This window comes from Giraffa tippelskirchi, chromosome 12 (assembly GCF_054371585.1).
Source record: "Giraffa tippelskirchi isolate mGirTip1 chromosome 12, T2T-mGirTip1v1.2.pri, whole genome shotgun sequence".
In the NCBI taxonomy this organism is placed as follows: Eukaryota; Metazoa; Chordata; class Mammalia; order Artiodactyla; family Giraffidae; genus Giraffa; species Giraffa tippelskirchi.
Window position 1 is genome coordinate 102,347,261 of NC_137286.1, and position 23,258 is coordinate 102,370,518.

The 23,258-nt window shown below is 41.3% G+C and overlaps 1 long non-coding RNA gene across 2 annotated transcripts; it reads left to right on the forward strand.

Moving 5' to 3' along the window:
• Positions 1 to 9: 9 nt before the first annotated feature.
• On the forward strand, positions 10 to 22,768 carry LOC145529285 (uncharacterized). 2 transcript variants are annotated; one of them, XR_014071090.1, is made up of 4 exons: positions 10 to 253; positions 10,288 to 10,436; positions 13,809 to 13,896; positions 22,129 to 22,768. It is a non-coding gene; the product is annotated as an uncharacterized LOC145529285 (long non-coding RNA). The 2 variants fall into 2 exon arrangements; XR_014071089.1 differs by lacking the exon at positions 22,129 to 22,768 and having other exon boundaries at positions 13,809 to 15,406.
• The last annotated feature ends 490 nt before the right edge of the window (positions 22,769 to 23,258 follow it).

Below are 23,258 nucleotides of genomic sequence, written 5' to 3' on the forward strand. Positions count from 1 at the left end.
GCCGGAAGTGCGTCCGTCCGGGCAAAGGAAGGAAGGAGGGCGCGGGGCGCCGGGAGGGAGCCGCGCGGGGCCGGGGCTCCCACGCTTAAGGTCCCGAGGGACCTGGGGCCAAGGGCGCTGTGAGGGATGTGGGCTGGCGGAGGGCGGGGAGGGGGGCTCCGGCCTCTACTCTCTTCGTCAGCAACCCCGACCGCCGGGGGAGGGGCAGTGTGCTTTGCCAGGTGCGTCGCCCCGTCAGTACAAAATCTCTGAGGTAAAGGTGACATTTTTTTCATAAGGATAAGCAAGGCCCAGGTGGGATGAGGGATTAGCCTACAGCAAACGTGGAACCCAAGGGTTTTCCCAGTTTCCTTTGCTTTTTAAAAAAATTTTAAATCACGTATCGACGGCGTCCTGTGTTTAGAACCCTGGGCCGAGGCTAAAAATAGAGAAATGAACCTGCTGGTGTGGGTCCTGCGCTACAGCAGTAGAGGAGCTCTTGGCAGTGGGCAGGGTGACAGCTAAGTTAAGTATAATTGAGGGCTCTTATTGGGGCTTCCCTGGTAGCTCAGCTTTTAAAAATTGGCCTGCAGTGCAGGAGACCCCGGTTCGATTTCTGGGTCGGGAAAATCCGCTGGAGAAGAGATAGGCTACCCACTCCGTTGTTCTTGAGCTTCTCTTGTGGTTCATCTGGTAAAGAATCCGCCTGCAGTGCAGGACACCTGGATTGGATCCCTGGGTTGGGAAGATCCCCTGGAGGAGGGCATGGTAACTCACTCCATTATTCTGGCCTGGAGAATTCCATGGACAGAGGAGACTGGCCGGCTACTGTCCATGTGGTGGCAAAGAGTCAGACACGACTTAGCTGACTGAACATGTGTGAGATGAGTCTTAGATGGAGGCAGATTTATTATGGAGGCCCTCGTGTGCCAGCTTAAGAATGAAGCTTTACCTTTAAAAAGGCATTGAAGGATTTTAAGGAGGGAGGTGATAAGGTTGTATGTGTTATGCATATCCACCGTTGTGATCCCACAACTTGAATGGCTGTGATAATCCAGATTTCGAGAATTGTGCACTGCTGTTGCTGTGTGTTCCTTCTGGCTGTTCAGAATGTCCCTCTTTATCCAGAGATTGGAGCTTGAGTGTTTGAGTGTTTCATTTGCATCTTTTTGCTTTCACTCAGTTCTAAGGATAAAATTGAAAACTACATCTCTTTATTTTTTTAATTTAATTTTTATTTTGTATTGGTTATAGTTGGTTTACACTGTTGTGTTTCAAGTGAAGAGTAAAGTGGTTCAGTTGTGCTTATACCTATTCTAAAACTGCATCTTTAAAAGAAATTTTTTTTTTAATGTCTGTTGATTGCTCATGGTTCAGTCATGAAATATTTGTTGAGCATTGGTTAGTTCTAGATTCTGGGGCTGAATAGGAGAAAAAGCCATTTCCCTGTATTTGAGCTACTTTTGTTTCCCCAGGGCCATAGACACATAAACAGATATTAAAATGAAATGTGTAAATGCTTAATAGAGAAAGCAGCTGGATCAGGGAGTGGTTGGGAACAGGGAAAGAGGGCACTTGAGGAGGAAACGTGGAAAGACAGGGATTTGCAAGCAGTCGCACTGGAAGACTCTGTCCATATGGCTGGAGTCCTGGGTGTGTAGGTGGAGCAAGATGAGATGAGACGGGAGGGACTGACTGGAACTGAAATGAAGAGCCCCTGTACGAAGTGCTGAAGTCTGGGATGTCTTGTAGGAAAGAGGAGATAATGCCGGTCTTGTCATAAACACTTGACATTTAAAAAATAATTATTCTGGTGGCAACATAAGGGATATATGAATCAGGAGGAACCAGAATACCGTTTAGAGCGTTGCAGTAGTCCGAGACAGAGACGATAAAGATATAAATGAAGGTGGCACAACATGTTAGAAAGAGTTTGAGAAGCAGCAATGAAAGATGATGAACTCAAGAAACAGTAGACTTTAACAGACAGCCAGAGGAATGGGAGCCTGCCATGGAGACGAAAAAGCAAATGGTCAGAGAGGCAGAAGGAAGATCAAATTGCTATCTTAGAATCCGAAAGGGAAGAAAGTGCTGAGAGGTTGAAAGTGGTTCAAAATAGAGGTTAGAATGTGGTTTTAAAATGGCTTTAAAAAATCATGAAGTCTTGAAAATAGTCCTTCAGTGACCAGTGTGAAGGCAGGCAAGGAGAAAAGTCACTTTATTTTGAGCAGTGAACATACCCATATTTATATCCTTTGTAAAAAGTTTGTTACAGCATCAACTAATACAAGACTGTTGATTATGCTAAAGTAATTTAAACAGATACATTAGATTTGATTCGAGAATGGTTTGATACAGTTGCTTAAGCTTTGTGTAGGTTATAGAGTTTGGAGGCTACAGTAATAATAGTTAACATCTGCTGTGTGTCAGGCTCTATTCTTAGTTCTTGACATGCCCCTTCAGTTCATCCTCAATTCCTCTACAAAGTGGATACTACTATATCCACTTTTTATATAAGAAGTCAGGCTTGTTATATGCTGTGTATGAGAAAAAGTACCTCCTTTTACTTTACTTTTTGTTGTCTTCCTTAACTTTTAGCCTCTCTGGCAGAAATATTTGTTGAATATGTGTTATTGAACATAGAAAAAGCTCCCATTTGGACTGCAGGCCAGTAGTAAAACCTGGATGAAAAGCAGGTGGATGAGCACAGCCAGGCAAAAACAGGTTGGTTGTTAGGAGATGTGAAGCACATCGAGTTGAAAAATCCCCATGGCTTTGGCCAAATCCTCATCTGTCCAAAAGAAGAGGGAGGGTGGAGTCAAGTAGATGCGTACATTTCAGAGAGGAGGAGTCAAATGATGATATTAATGATGGAGCAGTAGCTGTCCATAGCAAGAGGTAGTGGTATTTTCTTGCCCTGTGTGAGTCAGGGAAAGTATAAGAAAGAGCAGACACCATTGGACCAGCTTCTGAGGACAGTGGCATCATTTGTGAGAAAGCTAGGTTTCAGCCAGTGCTAAGATGTGCAGATAACTTGCAGCAGAGTAAAAGGTACCAGGAAGTCTTGGTTGCAGTGGACCAGGGAAGTTTGGTTGCATGTTCTCAGGGCCACAGTAGCAGAGGAGTACCTGAGTAGAGATGTCAGTTTCTCTTCTTTCTGCCCTCATGCAGCCTGTACACACTTTACCATAATCTCTAGCACTCAGACTATTTCCCACAGGCTCCTACACTCAGGGGCCATGTCTTACAAGTTATTATATCTGCACTGTAGAAAGCACCTGCTAATGTTTATTAAATGAAAAGTGGAGGGGAGGAATGGATAAATGGATACTTGTGCCTCAGAGGTAAGACTGACTAATATGGTTGGGAAGTAGGCTGGAATTAGGTTTGGAGAAGTTTCCAGAAGCACCCTTCTGCGCCTGGAACCCAATCTGAAAGCTCAGCACTAAAGCCAAGACCCTAAATCCTTGTCTAGTTCTGGTTAGGCCCCTTCCCTCAGGACTGGACTCAACAAAAACTGCCATCCTACCACAGTCTCTATAATTCCGACATCAGGAGCCACAGTGTGTGTGTGTATGTGTGTGCTGTGCCCAGCCTTCTCATTGCTGCCAGCTGCAGATTCTGGCCGGGCCTGCTTAGCCTTTCTCCCTTCCAACCTCTCTAGACACTTCTCAGCCAGGTGGATTCTTTTGAGCTTTGAAATCAGAATAGGGGAATTTGAAGAGGGGCTGGTGCAAGGCTTGGTGGCGTGGTAATGTTTTCCCTCAGCATTTAAGGTAGAAGCGTGAGCTCTTCATTGTCTCAGAGAGAAAGGAGGGAAAGTAATTCAATTCATGGAAAAAGTTAATAAAACATATTCTTTTCAAGGTAGGTAAAACTTCATTTCAGTTCAGTCGCTCAGTTGTGTCCGACTCTTCGGGACCCCATGGACCACAGCACGCCAGGCCTCCCTGTCCAACACCAACTCCTGAAGTTTACTCAAACTCATGTCCATTGAGTCGGTGATGCCATCCAACCGTTTTCATCCTCTGTTGTCCCCTTCTCCTCCTGCCCTCAATCTTTCCCAGCATCAGGGTCTTTTCCAATGAGTCAGTTCTTCGCATCAGGTGGCCAAACTGTTGGAATTTCAGCTTCAGCATCAGTCCTTCTGATGAATATTCAGGACTGATTTCCTTTAGGATGGACTGGTTGGATCTCCCTGCTGTCCAAGGGACTCTTAAGAGTCTTCTCCAACACCACAGTTCAAAAGCATCAATTCTTCGGTGCTCAGCTTTCTTTATTGTCCAACTCTCACATCCATACATGATTACCAGCAAAACCATAGCCTTGACTAGATGGATCTTTGTTAGCAAAGTAATGTCTCTGCTTTTTAATAGGCTGTCTAGGTTGGTCATAACTTTCCTTCCAAGGAGCAAGCATCTTTTAATTTCATGGCTGCAGTCACTATCTGCAGTGATTTTGGAGCCCCCCAAAAATAAAGTCTGTCACTGTTTCCATTGTTTCCCCACCTATTTGCCACGAAGTAATGGGACCAGATGCCATGATCTTAGTTTTCTGAATGTTGAGTTTTAAGCCAGCTTTTTCACTCTCTTTCATCAAGAGGCTCTTTAGTTCTTTGCTTTCTGCCATAAGGGTGGTGTCATCTGCATATCTGAGGTTATTGGTATTTCTCCCGGCAATCTTGATTCCAGCTTTGCTTCATCCAGCCCAGCGTTTCTCATGATGTACTCTGCATATTAGTTAAATAGGCAGAGTGAGTATACAGCCTTGACGTACTCCTTTCCCTATTTGGAACCAGTCTGTTGTTCCATGTCCAGTTCTAACTGTTGCTTCCTGACCTGCATACACATTTCAAAGGAGGCAGGTCAGGTGGTCTGGTATTCCCATCTCTTTAAGAATTTTCCAGAGTTCGTTGTGATCCATACAGTCAAAGGCTTTGGCATAGTCAATAAAGCAGAAGGAGAGGTTTTTCTGGAACTCTGTTGCTCTTTTGATGATCCAATGGATGTTGGCAATTTCATCTCTGGTTCCTCTGCCTTTTCTAAATCCAGCTTGAACATCTGGAAGTTCACGGTTCACATACTGTTGAAGCCTGGCTTGGAGAATTTTGAGCATTACTTTGCTAGTGTCTGAGATGAATGCAATTGTATGGTAGTTTGAACATTCTTTGGCATTGCCTTTCTTAGGGATTGGAATGAAAACTGACCTTTTCCAGTCCTGTGGCCACTGCTGAGTTTTCCAAATTTGCTGACATATTGAGTGCAGCACTTTCACAGCATCATCTTTTAGGATTTGAAATAGCTCAACTGGAATTCCATCACCTCCATTAGCTTTGTTCATAGTGATGCTTCCTAAGGGCCTCTTGACTTCACATTCCAGGATGTCTGGCTCTAGGTGAGTGATCACACCATTGTGATTATTGGGGTTGTGAAGATCTTTTTTGTATAGTTCTTCTGTGTATTCTTGCCACCTCTTCTTAATATCTTCTGCTTCTGTTAGGTCCATTCAATTTCTGTCCTTTATTGTGCCCATCTTTGCATGAAATGTTCCCTTGGTAAACATCTAAGGTAAACTTAGAACTGTTGTATTAAGTATAAATTTCAGAAATTGCTCCCCTGCAATTGGCAAGGGTAGTACAAATTTCAACTAAGAAGAAAGTTACTATGTTTCAGAGGACCAGAAAATAACCTCCAGATTATAAAGAGTACCTCCAGCTCCTCTTTAAACTGTCTGAATTCTGACAGTGTTGGGAAAGGTTCAGTGTGCTTAATTTAAGATAAATCCTATTTACACATGTCTCTTTGCAAGTCCCTTTATAAGTGTTAAGAGATGAAGAAATATGTTACATCAAGTTTATTTGACAGACCCTTCTCTAACCCTCAGAGATGGGTGTTGCATATTTCTTCTGAAATATTTTGCTGTGATTTCAGTTAGAGCTACTTTTGAAGCGTGTCCTCTGCTTGTGAAAAGCTGGGTTCTGATGATACTGGAGTGGACTCTTTGGGATTACGTCTGCATTGCATCAGGCACAGCTGAGGTTTGCGTTCCATTTTCCTTGCTTTCACAGCCTTGTCTCAGGTCTGTGTGGTTTGATTTGGGGGGTGGGGGGAGGGCTGTGTTGTGAGGCATGTGGGATCTTAGCCCCCTGACCAGGGATCAAACCTGTGCCCCCTGCGACGGAGGCACAAAGTCGCAACTGGACGGACCACCGAGGAAGTTCCCCTTTACTTTTTGAATTTTTACCTTGGGTGTGTGTGTGCTCAGTCACTCAGTCATGTCTGACTCTTTGCGACCCTATGGACTGTAGCCCACCAGCCTCCTCTGTCCATGTGGTTTGCCAGGCAAGAATGCTGGAGTGGGTTGCCATGCCCTCTTCCAGGGGATCTTCTGAGCCAGAAATCAAACCTGTGTCTCCTGCATTGCAGGCAGATTCTTTACTTCTGAGCCATCTGGGAAGCCCCAGGTCTGTATTTTTAGGAAATGATTTATATTTTCAGCATGGAGTCTATTCATTTGCCTGTGGAGCATACAACTGGTAGGTTATATGCAAAGAATTTTAAATTTTAGACCCATTTCTTTTACCCTTCATTTGCCAGTCTACATTTAGGAGCATAGAATCATTTTAATAGTAACTAAAAATTTTAATTCAGGAGATATATCTGCCAACAAACATTGTGCAGTGCCTTAGAAAGCCTGATATATTATGCCTCTTTGCCTAATGTTTTCTGTTTGGATGCTGTTTTTGGATAGTAGTGTCAGTGTTCCCCTCCACTGTCATCAATAACTGACAGGTGAAGTTTTAATATTTTTTGAAAATTGGAAAATTTATCCCCTGAAGACAAAAATTTGAGAGAAAATTTGCGTCTATTCAAAGCACACTAGAAGATTATTTCAGAAGCAGTTTATATTAATCTTATTTGGAATCTAAAAGCTGATTTAAAATCTAAAAGCTGAAAAAGACAGCCTAAGTTACTCTGATTGTACGATTGGTTTATTTGACTCTCTTGCCTTCTAGAAGCAATGCATGCTCATTGTAGAAAATTAGAAAACAATATAAGGTGAAAAAAAGGGAATGGAGAACAGAGTTAACCACTGTGAACACATTGGCTCTGAGACATTCTCTTATAAGACAGAATATGTTTATCGTTTTAAAGAAAATAAAGTGACTCCATTTTCTACGTGAGCTGGGAAGTTTTCTCTTGGCTTTTTTCATGACCATGTTATTATTTAATAAAATATGTCATTCTGAAGCCTTAGAAAACACCCTTCCTTTACTTCTTCAAGAATGGGGAATTACACGTAGGCTCTTTACTCAACATTTTTCATTCTGTCAGCGTGGTTGGATGCCAAGTGGCTGTTCTGAGTAATTTTTGAAGGTACGTTTGTTTGGTACTTTGCCAGGGAAATCATAACTCTTAAAATGCGCCATAGACCTAACCATACAATTGGATTTATGGATAGATATTAAGTTCCATGTTTTGTTGTTTTCTCACTGTTTTAGTCTCTGGGATTGATGCCAAAGGCTATTCAGCCTCACTCCATTTATTAAAGGGTACAACTAAGTTTACACAATAGAGTTTAGAGGGGAAAAAAAGACCTTGTTTGTTTATCATTCTACTTAAGATGTCTTTATGTCAGTGAGAAAGGAAAGTATTATTTCTCAAATACCACAGTGAAATCTCATGAGAAATAGGGTATCATAGTTAGCAAATAATTACCCGTTGCCTGAGCCACAAGAACTCCTTGCCTTATTCCAGACCATCTTCTCTGCTGCTGTCAGAGACATTTGTGCCCTAAAATTCAGATCTGTGACTTCCCTTCTAGCACTTCACTTGCTCCTCATTCCTGGCCTCCAGGATTGATTCCAGACTCTGTCGATTGGACTGCCAACCTCATTCTTAAATCCTTTACTTCAGTCATATGAAATTACTTGGAATTCTCTGAAAATGTCATTGCTTTCATGCCCCTGCACTTTTATTCTTGCTCTCCCCTCTTTCTGGCACGCTCTGTTGCACCATCTCAGGTCAGCATCACCTCCTCTGTGAAGTCTTGCTGACTTGCTCCACCGCCCTGTTCTCCCTGCTACCAGGCAGAAGGGATCCTTTGTGCCCCATAATATTCACATATTTGTTTCACTGCAGCTGTAGCACATTGTTGCACTTGTTTGTACATGTGCCTCTCCTTATCTTTTTCAGTTTTTTTGTCTGTAAATCTCATTCACCATCTTTTGGGAGCTTTCATATTACTTTAGGAACACTGTAGTAGTCTTTCAACTTGTATTCCATCTCTGCCATCTTATGTTATGAATTCTGTTAACTCTTTTTCTATATTTTTTTAATCTCCTTGAATTTTTCTTAGATTAAGCCTCATTTTTAAATTTTTTCTCTTAACTCTATTTTTTCCCTTTATTAGTTAAGCACTTATTACCTTTTTTTAAATATTTTGTGGGATATCCTAGAATTTTAATGTATATAGTGTGTATGTGTAATTTAGTAAGGTGTGTAACTAATCTAATGTGTAATTTAATGTCTTCAGTTAGGCAGTGTTTTACCCTCTTGAACAAAGTACAGACCTTTGACTGCCTTATTCCTACTACTTCCTTCCTACTTATATGCCATTTTTTTTCTACTAGCATTTTGATTCTATATTATTTTCAAACCCTATAATTAAGGTGTCATTGTTGTTTAACACAGTGATTTTATAGATAATCCATGTGTTCATCATTTTCTTCGTTGTTTGGGATCTCTCACCTTCTTTCTGCTATGAGTTTTCTTCATCCTAAAGTATATCCTGTAGAAGTTACTCTGAGTGATTGTTAGCACTCATTTTGTAGTCTGTTGGAAAATGTTTTTATTCCACCATCATTCTTGAAAGATCGTTTTTTGTTGGTTATAGAAAATTTGGTTGTCAGTTACTTTCTCCCTGCATTTTGAAGGTACTATTCCAGTGCTTTCTGAAATCCATGTTGCTTTTGATAAATGTGCCCAAAGTCTGTTTTTCCTTTGTGAATAATTATTTCTCCCTCTGACTGCTTTTAAGATTTTTTTCTTTGTCTTTTGACCACAAAGTACCTTGGTATGAATGTGCTTTTTTATTTATAATGCCTTGAATTTGTTGGGCATATTTCTGTGATAAAATGGGGATTGTTGTCGTTATTCAGTCACTAAGTCATGTCCAACTCTCTGCAGCCTCGTGGACTGCAGCTTGCTGGGCTTCCCTGTCCTTCACTGTCTCCTGGAGTTTGCTCAAACAGGGGTGACACTCTTAAAAAAAGTCACATTTACTCTGACCTGTCCTTCCTCCCTCAGCCATCACCTCAGATCTGGACCTGTGAGAATCATCTTGAAATCATGAGATTACAAACACAAGAATGGAGAAGTAGAAGAGAAAGAATCCAAGTCCTTAATAACCTCACTGAGCACTGAATTGCCTACTTCTAGGCTTCATGCTTGGAGAAGGAGGTGGCAACCCACTACAGTATTCTTGCCTGGGAAATCCCATGGACAGAGGAGCCTGGCGGCTACCGTCCATGGGGTTGCAAGAGTCAGACACGACTTGGTCACTAAATCACCACCACCATCGGGCTTCATGTATAGGAAGAAAATAATTGCCTTTTTGCTTAATGTATATTCTTTAGTCAGGTACTCAATTGCATCCAAAGTTAATCTTAATCAAAACATGATCCTTTATTTCTCTGTGAAGTGCAACAAACACTGTAACAGAGTAAGTGCTCAGTAACATATTTCAAACAACTACTGGTCATATTGAATCCTGTGTAAAGAAATCTGTTTGTCTTTGAAAATATAGATAAATTTGATTTAAGAATTTTCTTTTTAATCAAAAACCTGTAGCTGACCTACAGATCAATTTTTAAAAAGACAAACTAATATCAAATACCTACTAAAAGTATCAGACAGTGTTTCTTCTACTACGCCATAGCTCGTCAGAGTTAGCTGGACAAGCACCACAAGGGAAGCCTGGCCTGCTGCAGTCCATAAGGTTGCAAAGAGTCAGACACAACTGAGCGGCTGAACTGAACTGAACTCTGGTGCCTAAGTTAATTCTTAGGAACCAGAAATGCAGTAGAAGACATATGAGATATACATGCCTCTTGAGTCATTATGTTTGAGATATATCATTCATTCTTAGGAAGGAGGAGGCAAAAGAAATGAAAATCAAGGTTAATCAGAAAATCTGGCCTGAAAGAGTTGCAAGTGTAAGCGGGAAAGAAGAGGAAGGAGAGAGAGAGAGAGAGAGAACGATAGATCAAAACAGCTGATTGTCTTTACTTTTCTCTCTTCCAACCAGCTCAGCTGTCTTTTAAAAAGAAGACATGTCTTAAGAGGGAGCAATCTGCTAGCCAGCCAGAAGCAGAGACGCCATTGATTGACCTGTGGAAAGCACTCCTGTTCATCCACTGCTAAATGCATTCTAAGAATGCCAACTGCATTATTCAGGTGTGGCTTTCTGGGACAGAACGTGATCTTGTGCTGCTCAAGGACACACAGAGCCTACAATCTGGGAAAGCTCTGAAAGTGTGTGTTTAACCTCTCTTCCCTATCACATGGACATTTTCTCACAGCTCCTAGAGAGCTGGGCTACTCTACTACAAAGGGCTTCCCTGGTGGCTCAGTGGTAAAGAATCTGCCTGCCAGTGCAGGAGATGCAGGTTCGATCCCTGGTCTGGGAAGATCCTCTGGAGAAGGAAATGGCAATCCACTCCAGTATTCTTGCCTGAGAATTTCCATGGACAGAGGAGCCTGGTGAGCTATAGTCCATGAGATTGCAGAGTCAGACACAACTTAGCAACTAAATAACAACTTCACTGCAAAAACTCAAATATGCTTGAAAAGCTTGTTTCTTTAGTTGATTAGTCCCAGGTTTTCACCTCATTCAGTGTAAGGAATCCCATTTCAGGTTCTATGTAGGAAGAATCGTTTCAGTGCTCAGGGCAGTCACCCTGAGCAGTAAAACTGAGGTAGACTGAGTAGACTCAGTCTTGTTTCTATCATGAAGATAGGGAGATGCAGGAAGCTACAGTCTGGCTTGGGTTTGAGAGCTGGTACTCCAGGTGACAAGAGTCCCTCCCATCCCCACGACAAATGTGTGAATGCCAGAATTCCCCAGTCTACCCACCTCATTCCCCCTAATTGACATAGCCCAGGCTCCTTAATGGGTCAGAATGTCACACATTTTTAAACAATCAAAATGGTCATATCTTAAAATAGGAGAAAGAGAAGCCTTGAATGCTTCCCAAGCAACCATTTCTGTCCCTCAGAGGGTTGCAGCCTGACCTACCAGTGAGGAGAGTGGCTGCTACTGGGGCATTTGGATTTCCTTCTATTTCTACTATATCCCAGTCATTAAAATGGGGGATCTCCACAGAGTTAAAGGTTATTTTACACAGGAAGCACATTCAGTATTAGTACAACAAATGTTTTCCTTTCTCCAACCATGGAAGAACTCCACTTGGAGGGAGTCGTGATAAATCAGAGCATCAGCCCTTTCCGCTCGGACACCAATAAGTCCTACACTTCAAAATTGCTGACCTAAAAAGGATGCTCAAGAAGGAACAAGTTTTTTTTTTTCCCCTTGTAAAGAAAGCAACACCAGAAGCAGTGTGACTTCCTTGTTCACTTAGATGCATGCAAAAAAGAAAAGTGAGTCACTCTTGAGTTTCTAACTTTAGTTTATAGAAACAAAGCACTGAATCATGTAACTTGTCAGGGAAGACCTAGATATAGTTTTCTCTAGATAATGTTCATATTGAAAAGAGTCTGAAATTCTATTTTTGTGGTAGAGTTACGGGATTGGGGCTACAAGTGTCTACTCATCAGTAATTTTGCAGTTGAGGATGTGACTATAAAAAACATTCCAGTAGTGATAGGGCAGGGCCCACAGAGCCATCTAACTTCACTGAGTCAGCCACACTCAGGCTAGAGCTTCTCTGAATCCAGAGTTGAAAAGAAGCTGTGAGATCAACATTAGGAAAAGCACTGTGGACTCAGTCTAGATATTCATGTTTGTCATGCTATGGATGAAATGAAGGGTTTAGAAAATCACTTATTCAGTCATTTGGATACTTAAATAAAAGCCTTTATTTGATAGAATCCAAGCTCAGTCTTTCTGCAAACCAAAACAACTCTCTTGGAAACCTGACATAACAATTAGCATACCCCAAATAATGAGTCTTATTTCCTCCCTTTTAAAAGTACTAGCCCCCTGCCCTGTCTTCAGTACTTTTAAAACTTGCTTTTATTATCTCTCATACATACGATCTACCTTTCCAGTTCTGATGGGTTTGTAGTTATTAAGTGTCAACCAACAATCAAGCAATTATTGGTAACAATACCATGAAATAATTTTTATTTTTTTTTATTTTTTTTTAAGAATTGAATGATTTATTTTTCTTTCCCAAAGGTTTACACCTTAGATATACCTTAAACTGTTGTCTAAGGCAAAAAGTCAAGACAATTAATTTGTTACCTAGCTGGTAAGGCTTTATATAAAAGTATGATTTTATAGCAAAGAGTCAGACACTAGACTGAGGCTCAGAAACTCTTGCTATTGGTTGTAATCATTTTTTTAAATTTATTTATTTTAGTTGGGGGCTAATTACTTTACAATATTGTAGTGGTTTTTGCCATACATTGACATGAATCAGCCATGGGTTTACATGCGTTCCCCATCCTGAACCCCCCTCCCACCTCCCTCCCCATCCCATCCCTCTGGGTCATCCCATTGCCCCAGCCCTGAGCGTTTGTCTCATGCATTGAACCTGGAATGGAGTTCTGTTTCACATACGATAATATACATGTTTCAATGCTATTCTCTCAGATCGTCCCACCCTCCCCTTCTCCCTCAGAGTCCATAAGACTGTTCTATGCGTCTGTGTCTCTTATTCTGTCTCGCATATAGGGTTATCGTTACCATCTTTCAAATTCCATATATATGCATTAGTATACTGTATTGGTGTTTTTCTTTCTGGCTTACTTCACTCAGTTAAATAGGCTCCAGTTTCATCCATCTCAGTAGAACTGATTCAAATGTATTCTTTTTAATGGCTGAGTAATATTCCATTGTGTATATGTACCACAGCTTCCTTATCGATTCGTCTGATGATGGACATCTAGGTTGCTTCCATGTCCTGGCTATTATAAACAGTGCTGCGATGAACATTGGGGTGCACGTGTCTCTTTCATTTCTGGTTTTCTCGGTGTGTATGCCCAGCAGTGGGATTGCTGAGTCATATGGCAGTTCTATTCCCAGTTTTTTAAGGAATCTCCACACTGTTCGCCACAGTGGCTGTGCTGGTTTGCATTCCCACCAACAGTGTAAGAGGGTTCCCTTTTCTCCACACCCTCTCCAGCATTTACTGCTTGTAGACTTTTGTATAGCAGCCATTCTGACTGGCGTGAAATGGTACCTCATTGTGGTTTTGATTTGCATGAAATAGTTTTTAAAACAGTAACAACCACGCTTCCTCATTTCACCATTCTGCCATACTGTCGCCCATTAAAGTAAACTAAGCAAAACAAAGTAATTTGCTGATTCAGTGCATTCCTAAACCATGATTTGGGGAGTATCTGATGTTTGGAATGTTTGCATTATGGCTCTCCCAACTGTGAGAGGCTTTGTTTTCTGGAAGATTTCCTGGAATCCAGGGATAGTTATTGCACACTGCAATTAATTTCAGTCCCGTGTAGGGTTCTGAGGAATGATTGAACCAACAACAAAAAAAAACCCTCTTCAACATGAATATTCTGTCCTGTCTGCATTTGTCAGGGTCACTGTCTTTGCTCAGGACCTTCTTCCTTCCACCCTCACAGCATGAGCCTATGGACTGCCTGCTGAGGAACATCCTACTGAGAAGAACTTCCAGATCATTCCATGAGATGGTGGTAGAAAGGAACCAAGGTGAAAAGAGAGGGGCTGTGTGGGGAACTTCCCTGGTGATCCAGTGGTTAAGACTCTTCTTCCACTGCAGCAGGTTTGGGTTTGATCCCTGGTTGACTGAATGGCATGGCCAAAAAGCAAAAAAAAAAAAAGATGGTGTGAGATTCCCTCAACCTTCTGGTAATTGATTTGGCTTCTGGTAATTGATTTAGGGTCTTGGATATATATCCTTCCTTAAAACAGTTCCCACATAATGCTAGACCCTGTGTTGAGATCCCTACCTGTGTTCAAACCTTTCAAATTAAACATTATTGATAATTGCCATTTTGCAAATGAGCAAATTAAGACTAAGAAACCTTTACTGCACTGACTGTCATAAGTCAGTGACAGAATCAGTTTGTCAGGTTCTAGAGCTCAAGCTCAGCATTTTGCTATACTTCCTGGGTAGAAAATTCAGCCACGGTGCCCTTTAAAAAACCCCAGAAATCATGATCTAGCCACATGCAAAATAAGTATTGGTTGAAAGTTTTCATAAAAAGTAGCAAAGATTTTGAAGCTGTTTGGAGGGGACACATAGGAGACAAATGAAAAGAACTATCATTTTTCTTTGGTATTTATGCAGCATTTAATAGGGCTCACCTGATAGCAGACTGGGAACAATCGGATATTGTACCATCTAAGGTTGCTTTGGCTGATTACAGTGGCCTCATAGAAGGAGGGACCACCATTACACAAACCCATCTCTTGCAGGCCACCACCAAGTGAACTGAAAATGTGTTTCTATCTCATCCTGTTCTCACATGTCAGTCCACAAATAACTTAGCTAGTATCACTGACTTAAAATCCAAATCTGAAGGCACTTAGAGGAAAAAAAGACATTCATGCTCTAAAGCCCATTTCTTCCCTCCTTTATTGAAGCTAGCATTAAAATCAGCAATATAAGAGGTGCATTGCACTCAGAAGCACTGCATTCCATGATGGTCATAGAAGTCCATGCAGTACCTCAGTGCTGCAATGAAGAGAGATGGCCACACACACAAAAGGAAAGCTCAAAAGATGGTCTTTCCCCAAAACTTCTAAATAAGATTGAAAGACATGCCCCCCACAAATGCCATTCGCTTGATTCATGTACTGTCTTCAATCAAATCTCAGCATTCCATTCTAAACACGAAGAATATATTTTTAGTGTCAATAAGTAAAGTTCCCAGCTCTCAATGTGAGCGGTGGGAAGCCTTTATCTTGGTGGGGGTTGGGCAGTGGAGACCTCCTAGCCTCCTTCAAATAGCCACTGCATCCCTTAAAGTGAAAGTACTGGTTACTTAAGCAAATAAAACAAACAGCAATCCTTTGATCTTTAGGAAGCTCTTTCTTGTTAAGGTAACATTCTGTCTGACTTTTATGTTTCAGCATTCATTGTATATTTAATTATTTTTAAAAGTTTTGTTTTAAACGATTACACTTTTTTCGTAAGTTAAGATAAACAGGCATGCTTTGTTAAAGATTAAAAATAAATCTCACACGAAACTGCAAAGTTGGCAAAGATAATACCACATGGGTCGGTATGTTCCAAAACACGATTCTCACGGGGCCCCTCTGAACACACTGAATTAGAATTTTTGTTCTGAAAAGTTTCAGGAAGCCCCTGACTCTAACCCACCCTTTCCTGAAACTGGTGAAAGTATGAAAAAAAAATTACCACTCAAGTGAAAAAAGAAGAGTCTCAACACTTTAGGGAGGCATGTTTTGTCTTTCTTTTAACTTGTTACTGTATTCAAAAATACCTTGTGATAGCTTTTAGACAGGGAACACACTGGGATAACAATATTAAAAGAAGGATGTTTTCATCCTTCAGTGGGTACGTTATCAAATGACTGCTTTTAATTCAACGAGAGTAATTACTAGATCTTACTACACTGGAAACATCACTCATCCCAATTTGAGTTTGATTGTAACCTTTTATAAATAAGGGTTCCCTTTTGGAAATATCAAAATAGAGACAGGTTTTCCTTGCCGCCTCATTTTGCAGGCTTATTCCCCAGAATCTTTGACTGTTCACTTCCTTTTCCATTTTATTCTTTCTTTTTATTCCAATACATCTCTTCCTGTGATTGGGAGAGTCGAATCCATCATGGATTCCGGACCAGGATGTCTGAGATGCTAATGCAGTTCTCGGGGCAGGCGGTAGGTGGCGTTGAAAAGCCGTGCCTCAGCCAGCCATCCTTGCTGGAAGTCGCACATCGGAAGTGTGAGCAGTCTGATGTAATGTGACAGGAGAGAGAGACAGACGGGAGCCAGAAATCGTGGGTGTCTACTTCTCCCTTAGACACCCATGCTTATGACTAGGATCCCTCTTACTTACTTTCAAATGGAAAACTATTTTACCCCAGTTGAAGAAATTCAATATTCAAATCCAGTGAACACTTTGCAGAAGGTTTTTTTTACTTTCTCAATGCCCAAGATGTTCCGGCTTCTAACGTGCCATTGCTGTTTGCTAAAACTAAACAAAGATGTACACATGGGAATTCAATAACATGTTTTAAAAGTTTAGAATTACAGGAGTCCTTTACAAATCTACCCTAGCCTCAGATTCCTGGAAGGAAATATTTTCTATAGGAAATAACGACTATAAAGGTTTTCTAGGGTTTCTGTAAGAGAAAAGTTAGGAAGAGCATTGCCCAAAGATGTCAAGTGCGGCTAGAACTATGGAACTCAGCTCGGAGTGGAATGTGATAAGCCATCAGAAAGGAATGTGATCTGGGTTTGCTGGAATGAAGTGGGGTTTATTAGTTATTCTTTCCCAGGACCAAAAATTGACAATTGGTTGGCCTAGATGAAATTGTTGCTATTTGGACAGGCTTGTGGGAATTAGGAGAAAGACTTAGAAAGCTAGAAGTTCAAGCACATTATTGTTCTGGCATTCGGCCACTGCAGTGTGTGAAAAAATAGAACTAAAAGCAAATTAATTGAGGGTTAAATCTTCATAAAAAACTAAAATTATATAATCTTGGAATTAGAGATCATGTGTTCTAACCTCTCTCCAAAAACAAATATCCCCAGAAGAACATCTTTGACAGACGACCTTCAAGACATTTACTGGGACACTTTGAAGAAAGAGTTCTAACAGCTTTTCAATATACCCTACTCCATTCCCGAACCCCTGATTTTAGCACTTCTTGAACCATGGTGAGGAGCCTGGAACACGCAAACATATTCCTGGAGGGCTACGAGTTCTAAATGAGATGTGCAAATTTTTGTCTTTTCATTTGGACAACTGAAAGAGAATTAATATGTAAACATGCTACAGTGACCATTTTTTTCTACTTAGTAAACTTTCTGTTTATGGTCAGTTTTAGGTTTACAGGGAAATTGAGTGAAAAGTATAGACATACCTTATACCCTCTGACTCCTCCACCTCCAGTTGCCATATGACTAGTATCTTACATTAGTGTAGCACATTTGTTGAGCCAACATCAATGCATTATTATTAGTTAAAAGTCCATACTTTATACTAGGGTTTGTTCTTTGTGTTGTACATTCTAGAGGTTTTATTTTTTAATTTATTTTATTGAGGTATAGTTGATTCACAGTGTGTTAATTTCTGCTCTACAGTGATATGATTCAGTTATACATATATACACATTTTTTTCATATTCTTTTCCGTTAGGTTTATCATAGGATATTGACTGTAGTTCCCTGTGCTATACGGTAGGACCTTGTTGTTTATCTATTTCTACATGTAATAGTTTGCATCTGCTAACCCCAGACTCCCAATCCATCCCTCCGTGAAGCCTAGGGTGTTTGACAAATGAAAGGATCCCTTTTTACTTGAGGACCACCAGAGTTACTTTAAGTAGTACTTTTATTTATGTGTTATGAGACTAGTTCAACTTTGTTTGGGACTAATAAGTAAAGAACAGACCTGGGCTGAACAGGCAACAAGTGTTAATTTTAGTGAAGAAAAGTGACAGCATGCCTCATTAACAGAGGTTTGTCTGTGGTTCAGGAAAGGAAATATGTTTGGTTTGAGTCATCGCAAATTATGCAGTGGCCTACACCTCCAAGATAAAAACCATCATTGGTACCATATTCATCTCCTGAAGGGTGATTTTGTTTCAGCAAACAACATCATCTCTCACATTAAAATAAAGCTATTTCAATATTGTTGACATTGTAGGTTTTTTTGCATTTAATTTATACATTTGTAAATGTAGTTCATTAATTTAATTTGTATATAACTAAGTGTAAGGACTTATACCTAGTTGTATGCCCATAATTAAGAAATGCTATAGAGAAAATAGCTTTCCTGGTAGCTCAACTGGTAAAGAATCCACCTGCAATGCAGGAGACCCTGCTTCAATTCCTGGGTCGGGAAGATCCGCTGGAGAAAGGGTAGGCTACCCACTCCAGTATTCTTGGACTTCCCTGTGGCTCAGCTGGTAAAGAATCTGCCTGCAATGTGGGAGACCTGGGTTCGATCCCTGGATTGGGAAGATCCCCTGGAGAAGGGAAAGTCTACCCACTACTGTATTCTGGCCTGGAGAATTCCATGGACTGTATAGTATATGGGGTCACAAAGAGTCGGACACGACTGAGTGACTTTCACTTTCATAGAGAAAATACTTGCAAATGCTGACTGTTAAGAGGTTAATATCAAAAATACATGAACACCTCATCCAACTCAATATCAAAAAAACAACCCAATTAAAAAGCAGGCAGAAGACCTGTATAAATGTTTTTCCAAAGAAGACATACAGATGGCCAACAGCCACATGAAAAAAATGCTCAATATTGCTAGTCACCAGGGAAATGCAAATCAAAACCACAATGAGATACCACCTCACACCTGTCAGAGTAGCTGTCATCAAAAAGACCACAAATAACAGACATTGGCAAGGATGTGGAGAAATGGGAACAACTGTATTCTGTTGGTGGGAATATAAATTGGTGCAGCCACTATGGAAGATAGTAAGGGGGTTCCTCAAAAAAATAAAAATAGATCAGTGATTTCATTCCTGGGCATATACCTAAAGAAAATGAAAACACTTAATTTGTAAAGATATATGCTCCCCAATGTTTATAGCAGCACTGCTTATAACAGCCAAGATACGGAAGCAACCTAAGTTTCCATCAACAGATGAATGAAGAAGATGTGGTATGTATGTATCTACAATGGAATGTTACTTAACCATTTAAAAAGAGAATGAAATTCTGCCATTTGGAACAATGTGAATGGACCTAGAGAATATAATGCTTAGTGAAATAAGTCAGGGAAAGACAAGTATTCTATGTTATCTCTTATACGTGAAACTAAAAAATAAATGTATATACCCAAACAGAAACAGACTCACAGATAGAGAGAGTGAACTAGTGGTTACTAGGGGGGAAAGAGAAGGGGAGAGAGGGGCAAGATGAGGATATGAGATTAAGAGATACAAACTACTACATATAAAGTAGATAAACAACAAGAATACATTGTACAGCACAGAATTACATCCCCTTGTTTTGTAATAACTGAATGGAGTATAATCTATAAAAATATCAAATCACTATGTTGTACATCTGAAACCAACATTGTAAATCAACTACACTTCGATAAAGAAGAGACGTTATAGAAAAATATTTGTAAACCCTGGGGATTTGAAGAATGTTCTTTTCTGTATGAGGAAGAGAAGCTCTGCTCTAAGCATGTACTGGTTTTTCCCCGTGTGGTGAACAGGACTGCCAGCCTGTGGTTTGCACACACTGCTCCTGGTTCTGCCCTTGGAAATCTATACAAACAGCCCTCTGAGTATTCACAAACAGCCCTCTGAGTATTCAGATGTAACAATTTCGCAGTTTAAAGTTTTATATTTCGAGAGGCAGAGAACAGGTTAATATAGACCGAATATATGTCTAATCCCTGGGGTCAATTTATACCTCCACCCTCCTTCCACTGATTGTATTGGGAGTGAGGCTAAAGACTTGCTTCCCTCAATTACCAGACCTCTCGAGTGAAGGCAGGGTCAGCCTGGCCTGATTTGTTCTTCATGATGACTCTTGGGGCTTCTTCCTGAACTTCTGTGAATGCTCTTGGCTATGTCCTGGGTGGATTAAGCTGAAGGGTTATAGTTGCTGTAATACAACCTTCTCCCATTCAAACTCCGAGACAATGTTTTCCTATAACCAGTGATCCAGCCACTCTTATCAAAGAGAACCAAGGATGGTTCTTCAGATAAAACCTCAAGTTACATCCTGCAGGACCATAGTTCGATGACCCAGACCTAGGATGAAGAATAAGCAGTGCTCGCTGGAAAGCCTCATGTTGCTGACAACCGACAGTTACTGCCTGAGTCTTTGATGCTCCAGCCAAAGTTGCTCCTTTGGAGGTCGGGGTCAAGGTAGCTGGGACCTAAAGACCCTTTGGACTTGGGAGTGGTGTCAGCCAGCTGCTAAAACAGAAAATAAGGACTCTCTGAAAAGAGCCCATCCTTCTCACATGAAGGATTGTGGTGCTTCATGGACCAACAAGTGAGAGTCAACAGAAAACCTGAAGAAAAAGTACAAGTCAGTGACCTCAAGATCTGAGAGCAGGTTGGGATGAGATGAGGTTTGAGGAAGTTTCTCCAAGTAGGAAGTTGAGGAGAGAGCATAGAAAAGCACCACTGAAATGGGTGCCCGGTGTGTTTATGTGTGTCTCTGTGTGTGCGTGAGTGCACACGTGCACACGTGCACTTGCACTTTCCTGTGAGAGGGAAGAACTAGAGAGAAGGCAGTTCTGCCAGCAGCCTAACCCACACAACCTAACCTTAATAGGATGGGGAAAGGGAGATTAAGCGTTCCTCCCTTTCAGTAACATGACTGACGGATGTTTATAATCAAGGTGAGGCCCTTACGACAAACTACCAATTTTGATCCTTCAAAGCTGGGAGGTGACTCCAGTGGGACTTCTCGGTGGTGAGGAAGGTGGTGCAGGAAGCCAGTGTCTCCACAGGAGAGCCTTTGCTAATTCAGGCACATATTTGGAGGGACTCTTCGTTACATAAAGACAAACCTGGGTATTCCTCACACGACAAAGGAGCATTGATCTTGGAAATAAGCCAGGGTAAGTCTTCGCTCCAAGACTTACCAGTCATGTGATCTTGGGAAATTCACTTGGCTTCTCTGGGGCACAGTTTCCTCCTTGGTAAATGGGATGGTAATAGTATGCTTAGCCCCAGGGTGGTTGTGAGAATTAAATATTGAAATATGAAGTACTTAAAGAGGGGTATATGGAAAATGTTACATCATGTGTGATTTAATTACTTTTTTAACTTGGCCTTTTCCTAATTTCCCTCATGACTCAGATGGTAGAGAATCTGCCTGCAATGTGGGAGACATGGGTTCAGTTCCTGGGTTGGAAAGATCCCCTGGAGAAGGGAATGGCAACTCTCTCGGTATTCTTGCCTGGAAGGTCCCATGGACAGAGGATCTTGGTGGAATACAGTCCATGGGGTCACAAAGAGTCAGACATGACTGAATGGATGACCATCACTTTCCTAACTTCAGAGGAAGCTGGGGAAGTGAGTATGTGGCTGAGGAGAAAGGAATTACTAGAGGTGGCTGCAGCCAATCAGGACTTTCCCTTGGGGTTGTGTCAGGACTGCTTACCCCGAGAACAGGGCCTCTCCACCTGATATCTACAGAAAATCAGAGTAAAAGAAGAAGGGGGGAGGGTGGTAATGACCATAGGAGAAGCTTCGGGCAGTATTTGCCACACACCTTGACTTTCAGGTGAGACACTGAGATACGCGTGGCTGCCCCAAGATGGCGCATCTACTTGGGGGCCAACCACAGCCAAATCTAGATCTCATTTCAGTGTTACTTGCCAGTACCAAATGATTTAATAGCTTGTGTTTCCCAACTATCATGGCCCCAGTACAATGTGTTAATATACGAAATTTATAGACCTTAGACATCTTGAAGAACAAAGTACAGCTATCACAAGAACACCAACAATTAAAGAGTCACCCTTAAGTAACAGTGCATCCAATTTAGAGCATGTGCCACTGGGCTACTTGGTTGTGATTCAGCTGTCTTCATCCGAGGTGTTGTACTTGGCTTGTTTGACCAGAGAACTTACAGTTTAAGAACACATATTTCCCCTGGTACACAGTTTCAGCTTTAAGAGCTCGGACAGAAATAAGTTAGCCATTTGTTGCCAACTCACTTATTCCATTTTTCTTTTCTTTCTTCCTTTTTTTTTTTTTTTTTGCTGCACTGCACATGGGATCTTAGTTCCCTGACCGGGGATGGAACTCGTGCCCCCTACACTGGAAACTCAGCGTCTTAACTACTGGACCACCAGAGACCCCCAGGGAAGTCCCTCACCTGTTCCATTTTGAAGCAATGTAAAATATCCACTATCAGAGGAGTAGATTATGATTCCATTATGAAATGTTATGTGGAAACTAATCTTATAAGGGTAAAGACTGTAGCAACAAGGAAGTCTAGGTAAATGTCGTAATGAATGTCAAGTGAACAAAGCCATAGAGGAGACACTCTGGGTCCACCCATGTCTCTAAGGTTTTCAGTTCTAACCAATTTCCAGCCACTAGGCTGAACATCTCTGAATCGGGGAGCTCTTCCCCAAGCACCCCCAGTTATGGATATACACACAGTTGAGAAATGACCTCCTCTTTTCCACCCCGCACCAGTCCTTAAGCAATGGCCATGGGCAGTCGATGTATAAGTACCCTACCTCCAGTACCCCTTTGAACTGCATGTTTAGCACTGTGTTCCCAAATTTCCTTGGGGATTAAGCTTCTATTGCTTGATAAGGGTGCTCTTTATTGGCCTCTCTCCTTCACTATATGGATTCCCCATGCCCCCAGTGGTATTGTCTGCACTCCTCAAATAAACTACCTTTGCATGACTACTTTGTCTCAAGATCTGCAGCACAGGGAATTGTAGACACATCCCTCTTTGTCCCTATAGACGATGTGTGCACACACAGGCCAGGAGGAAAAGGAAAAACAACAATGGCAGGAGTTTGACTGAGGATGGTGAGAGTATGTTAGATTTTTTTTCCTTCTGTTTTCTAAACTTTATGTCCAGTTGTTATGTGAGTGTAAACATTTTTTGTTTTATATTTTTAAACAATAGTAAGAACATCTGTGTGCCTCAAATTCCCATGCCCAGAAAGGTTGCAAACAGACATGAGAAATAGCTGTTAAGGAAATTGGTTGCCCACAGCATGGTCTGTTGTAAGGAATGCAAAAGTGATGGCACAGGGGCCAGTGAGGTTTCTGAAGCCAGAGCATGACCTTGTACAAACCAGACCTCAGTCTGGTCCACCGGTAACATCTCCACCAAGTCAAGGTTTACCTTGTTTAGTGCCCAAAGTACAGCAGCATCTATTTTTTTCA